This window comes from Neoarius graeffei, chromosome 13 (genome assembly GCF_027579695.1).
Source record: "Neoarius graeffei isolate fNeoGra1 chromosome 13, fNeoGra1.pri, whole genome shotgun sequence".
Taxonomy (NCBI): Eukaryota; Metazoa; Chordata; class Actinopteri; order Siluriformes; family Ariidae; genus Neoarius; species Neoarius graeffei.
Window position 1 is genome coordinate 22,470,448 of NC_083581.1, and position 7,665 is coordinate 22,478,112.

General features: G+C 46.8%; 1 pseudogene; it reads left to right on the plus strand.

Moving 5' to 3' along the window:
• Positions 1 to 4,817: 4,817 nt before the first annotated feature.
• Positions 4,818 to 6,635, plus strand: LOC132895877 (general transcription factor II-I repeat domain-containing protein 2-like; annotated as a pseudogene).
• The last annotated feature ends 1,030 nt before the right edge of the window (positions 6,636 to 7,665 follow it).

Genomic DNA, 7,665 nt, shown 5'->3' on the forward strand with positions numbered 1-7,665 from the left:
CCCCTGCCTGTGCCCCGCTGCAGTCCTCTTCTTCCCCTGGGTCGGGGATTTGGGGCTGTACTTCGGTCGGATGCATGAAATCACCAGTCCCATGGGGCCACTGGGTCATTGCCTGCCGGCGGAGGCCGGGTGGGCTGCCGCAGCCTATACCTACCCATAGGCGCCTGGCTGGCAGTTGAAGCCGACTTATGGCACACATGCTGGACAGCTTCCCTAGATGCCACAGTGCGCTCAGCATGATCAAGCACCTCCTGGGATCCTGGGTGAAAGACGTGCCCAGGTGCCACAGGGAGGCTCAGCAGCTCCTGCTTGATGGCTTCCGGCAGGGAGGTTTGCACCAGCCAAACCTGTCTGCGGCACAGCACCACAGAGGGCATAGCATCCTCCACGTCTTGTGTCAGCTGGGAGTGGGAAGAAAGAGCTGCGTCCACCAGGGCCCTGGCATCCTGATCATCTGGGCTCAGTGTCTTCCATAGAGCCGCTAGGGTGATGGCTAGAGTGTTACCCATTTGGGCCGCTCATGCCGATGCATTAAAAGAGCAAGTGGCCAGGCATTCCATCTTGGCATACTCCTTACGAGAGCAATGTGGATTGGGGGATACGCGGGCAAGGCCCAGGGACATCAATGCGGCCATTGATGGCTCAACTGGTGGCATGTCCCCCAGTCCAGTCTCAACCGGGTAACCAGCTGTTGCCAGCTGGTGGCAGCCTGCATGAAAGCGGAGGCATTGCAACGACTTACCCCATGTTGACTTGAGCATTGCTGCGTAATCATCTCCCACAGGTATAGGAGGTGGTGGGGTAGCGTGAGAGACGCCCTCCCAAACTCCTCCCAAAGGAGCTGGGGCCGGTGCAGGTGCCTGAAGGCCCAGGACCTTGGCAGCACTCAGCACCCGTGACACCAGGGAGCTGACAGGGGCCTCTTCAGTCCCCGTCAGCCGGCTCTGCAGAGCCAGAATGCAGGTCTCCCCCGAGGCTGTCCCCACCTGTTGTGTTGTCCGTCGCTGTGTGGGGAGCGTAGAGGGATAGCACATCCACATCGCCCCGCCCATCCTCCTCACCATAGCTCTCAGGCCTGGATGAGAGGGTACCCCCCTGGCCCAGGGGCAGGGAAGTAGATGACGAGCCCTGGTGACCTTTCAGCCTGTCCATCCTCTGTGACAGAGCCTGGAGAACCGAGAGGATCTGGAGCGACTCCGCGTTACCACTCTCCGTCACCGTAGCTGAGGCAGGGCACTTAGCAGGTCTGGGCACCTCTCTTTGGGCAGGCCTGTGGGGGGACTCCCACTGCCGGTCACGTGAATGCTTGCGTCTGTGCTTATGCCCATGCTTACTGGAGAGGGACAGCTGGTCGGGGGAGCATTGCCTCTCTCTCCGGCTCTCGCGCACATGGCTGCCCACCTGGCTGGCCCGGCGCTGTCTTTCCCCCCTGGAGAGGTCGGAGGCCGCACTGCAGGGGTTGTCCACGTCCTCCAGCATGTGGGCAGCTCCAAGGCACATTGGACACTCCCTGTGCCCATCTCTGGAACTCATTGAGGCCCTGCAAATCCTGCAGTAGTGGGAAGCCATCATAGCCACACAGAGGCCTAGGCGGTCTGAAGTCTGGAGTCATCCTCGAGTAGTCCACCAAGGTATTATGGTGTCCCGCACCAGTGCGTGAATGCACTTAGCCCCACCGGCTGCGAACAGCGGTATAGGGCAGCGTTTCTCAACCTTTTTTCAGTCATGGCACCCTTCAGAAGTATGCAAATTCTCAAGGCACCCCCATGTAAAATATACGTGGTCACGCTGACCATACGCTGACTCTGGCAGTGACATTGTGACATGGGAAAGGGGGCCGTGAGACAAATTTTGATGATGCATGAGGAGGCGATGATCTGCATTAGTGTAACTATTATTTTTTGGAATTTAAATTCATTTTATTTATTTCAATGTTAGAATATATAATTTTTTGATGGCACCCCTAACAAAGCCAGATGGCACCCTGGTTGAGAAAGGCTGGTATAGGGTATGCCACAGGATCACGATGGTGGCCCGCACCAGTGCACGAATGCACTTAGCGGGTGCACACTAGCCCCACCAGCTGCGAACAGGGATATAGGGCGTGGCAGAGGAGCACTGTCACAGTCTGCACCTGAATGCACCTGATGAAAATAGGAAAAGCACAGCACACAGTATTATGATGGCCCGCACCAGCGCACGAATGCACTTAGCGGGTGCACACTAGCCCCACCGGCTGTGAACAGCGGTATAGGGTATGCCACAGGATCACGATGGTGGACCGCACCAGCGCACAAATGCACTTAGCGGGGGCACACTAGCCCCACCAGCTGCGAACAGAGGCATAGGGCGTGGCAGAGGAGGCGTCGCAGAGGAGCACTGTCATGGCCTGCACCTGATGGAAACAGGAAAAACACAGCACACAGTATTATGATGGCCCGCACCAGCGCACGAATGCACTTAGCGGGCGCACACTAGCCCCACCAGCTGCAGACAGGGATATAGGGTGTGGCACGGGAACACTGCCGAGGCCTGCACAGCATGCAAACAGGCTACACCAGTGAACAACAACAAAAAAAAGGCACAACACAATAGCAAGAGTATATTACAAATTCAAACAAGTATAGCGCTAGGTGGCCTGTAACAGCAGCAGTGACAACAGCAGTAAAAAACACAGAATATAGGTATTATGGCGGCCCACACCAGCGTGCGAACACACTTAGTGGGCTTGCACTAAGCCCACGGCTGTGAACAGCGGTATAGGCACACAGTGGTAACAAACTCAGATTACCCAGAAATCTAGCGCATATAACGTCAAACAAAAAGGATACCTGAAAAAACAAGCTTACAGCCTACCGGCAAATTAAGCTAAGCACGTAGCTCAGAAATACACAAACCACAACAATCCTCGGGGACACAAGGCACCCGTACCACGCAGGTAATGAATTAGTGGAATGTGAAGCAAAGAAATCAGGATTTCTTACCTTACGGGTCTCTTACTTAGGGTCTCGTACGAGGTGATCAAGGTGAGAGACTGAACCAGGAGCAATCTCTGCTATTTATAACGCGAGTCATTCTGCTTCTGGAGGTCATGGACATGACTTTGTTGACATGGTCTCGGTAATAGGCAGAACGAAGGTGATCATTCCTTTTTTAGACTGTAGTGACGGTCAGATTGAAGTCGAAACAGATCCACAAACCAAATGAGGGAGAAGTCTGTTGACCTTCATAAGTTAGGGAAGTTTTAATTGTAAAAATGGGGAAATGTTTTAAACAGTAGTTAAAACATTATCTGTTGTCTGTTATTATCACCATCCCTTTTTAATCCCAAATCAATTTTATTTGTAAATAGTTTAGTAATACTTCGTATTGTTTTCTTTGGTCAAGCATCAGATTACAAATGTCTTGGATAAGCAGCGACATTTGAGGAGAGGTAAAATTTGTATAAATGGCTTTTTTTTTTCAACCCAAGTCCCCTTTATTCCTGAAGTATTTAATTAAAATTGATTTGTGGCTGGATTTAGAGACATAAACTATTATAAGTCAACTAGCTTATGGCACCTTGCACCAGTATAATTAACATTATTTGCTTCACTGCATCTGTTTAGACACATAATAAGGAGTCATCACAAGAACGATGTATCTGTCACTTTGTCCTGAAAATAACAATTTAAATGGTAACAAGCTGACAGGTACTAGAGAACACTCAGATAAGAGAAAAATACATTTGTAGTGAGAGAGAAACAGAGAGAGAGAGAGAGAGAGAAATTATAAAACCTTTAAATATATTTTTCTGTAGAAAGAAGAAGCCTTTATTTGTCACATGCACACTCAAGCACAATGAAATTTGTCCTCTGCATTTAAGCCACCTGAAGCAGTGAACAAACACATGCGCACACAAGTGAGCAATGAACACACACACATACAGTATTATACCTAGAGCAGTGGGCAGCTATGCTACAGCACCCGGGGAGCAGTTGGGGGTTAGGTACCTTGCTCAAGGGCACGTCAGCCCATGGCCGCCCCATGTTAACCTAACCATATGTCTTTGACCTGAACCACAAGTTAGCTGAGTGGTTAGTATGTCCACCTTTTGATCAGAAGATCGTGAGTTTGACTTGCGGTTGGGTCATACCAAAAATCATCATAAAAATAGTACCCAATGCCATCTGGCAAGGCATGCTACAATACAGATGTGAGTGGGAAGTCAAACTCTCGCGGTTACCAGAGGATTAGAACCCCACTGTAACCCTAGTTACAGTGGTGCTTGAAAGTTTGTGAACCCTTTAGAATTTTCAATATTTCTGCATAAATATGACCTAAAACATCATCAGATTTTCACACAAGTCCTAAAAGTAGATAAAGAGAACCCAGTTAAACAAATGAGACAAAAATATTATACTTGGTCATTTATTTATTGAGGAAAATGATCCAATATTACATATCTGTGAGTGGCAAAAGTATGTGAACCTCTAGGTTTAGCAGTTAATTTGAAGGTGAAATGAAAGTCAGGTGTTTTCAATCAATGGGATGACAATCAGGTGTGAGTGGGCACCCTGTTTTATTTAAAGAACAGGGATCTATTAAAGCACATGTGTCAAACTCAAGGCCCGCGGGCCATTTAAGGCCTGCCAAACAATTATATCCGGCCCGCGAGACCATTTTACATTATCGCTATTAATGGCCCGGTGATATGATGCGCTGATAACACACAAACTGCATGTCCCATAATGCAGCACATCAACATTCCCGCATTATTCAAGTCAAGCGTCTGTTACTGTCTCTATGGTTACTGTCTGTAAAGCTAGCCTTTGACAATGGCGAAAAGAAAAGTTGATTCAGAAAATAGAGCCTTTCAAAACAGATGGGAGGCTGAGTATATGTTTACTGACATTGCTGGCAAACCCATGTGTCTTATTTGTGGAGCCAATGTGGCTGTACTGAAGGTATTTAATCTAAGAAGGCACTTCGAGACGAGACATCAGGACAAGCTGAAAAACCTAAATGCTGACCAGAAGCTACAGAAAGTAGAGGAGCTAAAAAAGAATCTGTCATCTCAGCAGACGTTTTTCACCAGAGCTAAAACACAAAATGAAGCTGCTGTGAAAGCAAGCTATATCGTGGCAGAAGAGATAGCCAAAGCTGGCCGGCCATTTACTGAGGGAGAGTTCCTGAAGAACTGTATGCTGAAGGTGTGTGACGTTTTGTGTCCAGACAAAAAGCAGGTGTTGGCAAATGTAAGCCTGAGTAGAAATACAGTTGCTGATCGGATTTGTGAGATGGCCACGGATTTAAGAACACAGTTGACTGAAAGGAGCAAAGACTTCGTTGCATATTCTCTTGCTGTTGATGAGAGTACTGACATTACTGACACAGCCCAGCTAGCCATTTTCATCCGTGGCGTGGACTCCGACTTGACTGTTACAGAGGAATTATTGGACATTAAATCAATGCACGGGACAATGACAGGAAAAGACATTTTTGAAAATGTATGTGAAAGTGTAACCGACATGAAACTTCCCTGGGACAAACTTGTTGGACTTACAACCGATGGAGCACCGGCAATGTGCGGTGAAAAAAGTGGGCTCGTGGGAAGGATGCGAGTAAAGATGCAGGAGAACTGCACCGGTGAGTTGACAGCATATCACTGCCTCATACACCAAGAAACGCTGTGTTGTAAAGTGTTAAAAATGGAAGAAGTGATGAGCACTGTAACACAAACCGTGAACTTCATTCGAGCTAAAGGTTTGAACCGCCGGCAGTTTCAGTCTTTCCTGTGAGAAATTGATTCAGCGTTTACCGACATTCCTTATCATACAGAGGTGCGCTGGCTGAGTCAAGGAAAGATTCTCCAAAGAGTTTTCGATCTACACAAGGACATTTGTCAGTTCATGGACAGTAAGGGGAAAGACTGCACAGTGTTGCGGGACGAGAAATGGAAATGCGAGTTGGTGTTTCTAGCTGACATAACGGGCCATCTCAACGACTTGAACCTAATGCTCCAGGGACGTGATTGCATTATCATTGACATGTATGATGCTGTGAAGGCATTTCAAGTGAAGCTGCTCTTATGGGAGACAGAGATGCAGCAGTGCAACTTGCCTCATTTTCCCTGTTGCCAAGTGCTGTTGTCGAACCAAGTTGGTGCGTCGATATTCCCTAATGCACACTTTGCTGATAAGCTGAGCGCACTGCGCACTGAGTTCTCGCGGCGCTTTCGAGACTTCGAAGCACAAAAAAGCAACTTCGAGCTACTTTGCAACCCATTTGCCGTTGACGTGGCAACTGCACCTGGACAGATTCAGATGGAGCTGATAGAGCTGCAGTGTAATGGGACACTAAAGGCTAAATACGAGACTGCAGGGCATGTACAGTTTATTTGCTCCATTCCTGAAACAATGCCTCAGCTCCGTCTACATGTGGCTCGAACCCTGTGCATGTTTGGCAGCACACATCTCTGTGAGAAGTTGTTCTCAGTGATGAAAATTAACAAATCGGCACACCGAAGTCGTCTCCCTGATGAACACCTACAGTCCATTGTGAGAATCTCCACAATACAGAGCCTTACACCAAACCTGAACGAAATTGTGAGCAAGAAGAGATGCCAAGTATCCGGCTCTGACAAAACAGCATAAGAGCAAAGACAACTGAATGTTGACAACTGAATGTTAAAACTGAAAAGTGAATGAAAGCACACATTTTGTTTATTTTTCAGGGCTTTTGGACCATGCTCATGTTTTGATTTTGTATTGTTTAACATTTTTATGGAGACCAGAAATATTTAAAGATATTTGAAGTTTATTTTTCTAAAATGGTGATTTTGAGGGAAACGGAAATTCTGATTTAATTTTTTAATAGTGGAAATGCACGATTTTGATTTCATTTTACGATGTTTTTGCAGCATTTTCATAGTTGTAACTTTTATAATTTTGACAAGAGATATATTTCGAGAGCAAAGCATTTAAGTTGAATAAAGTTTAAGTTTATTGTGAAATAATATTTCTGTCTGCTCAGAACATATTTATTTTTAGTGCGTTCAATAAATGTTTATCCTGTTCGGCCCGCGACCTAAAGGGTCCTTTGAATTTTGGCCCCTGGTGCAATTGAGTTTGACACCCCTGTATTAAAGTCTGATCTTCATAACACATGTTTGTGGAAGTCTATCCTGGCACAAACAAAGGAGATTTCTGAGGACCTCAGAAAAAGCATTGTTGATGCTGATCAGGCTGGAAAAGGTTACAAAACCATCTTTAAATAATTTGGACTCCACCAATCCACAGTCAGACAGATTGTGTACAAATGGAGGAAATTCAAGACCATTGTTACCCTCCCCAGGAGTGGTCGACCAAAAAAGATCACTCCAAGAGCAAGGCGTATAATAGTCGGTGAAGTCACAAAGGACCCCAGGGTAACTTCTAAGCAACTGAAGGCTTCTCTCACATTGGCTAATGTGAATGTTCATGAGTCCACCATCAGGAGAACACTGAACAACAATAGTGTGCATGGCAGGGTTGCAAGGAGAAAGCTACTGCTCTCCAAAAAGAACATTACTGTTCATCTGCAGTTTGCTAAAGATCACGTGGACAAGCCAGAAGGCTATGGGAAAAATGTTTTGTGGATGGATGAGACCAAAATAGAATTTTTTTGGTTTAAATGAGAAGCGTT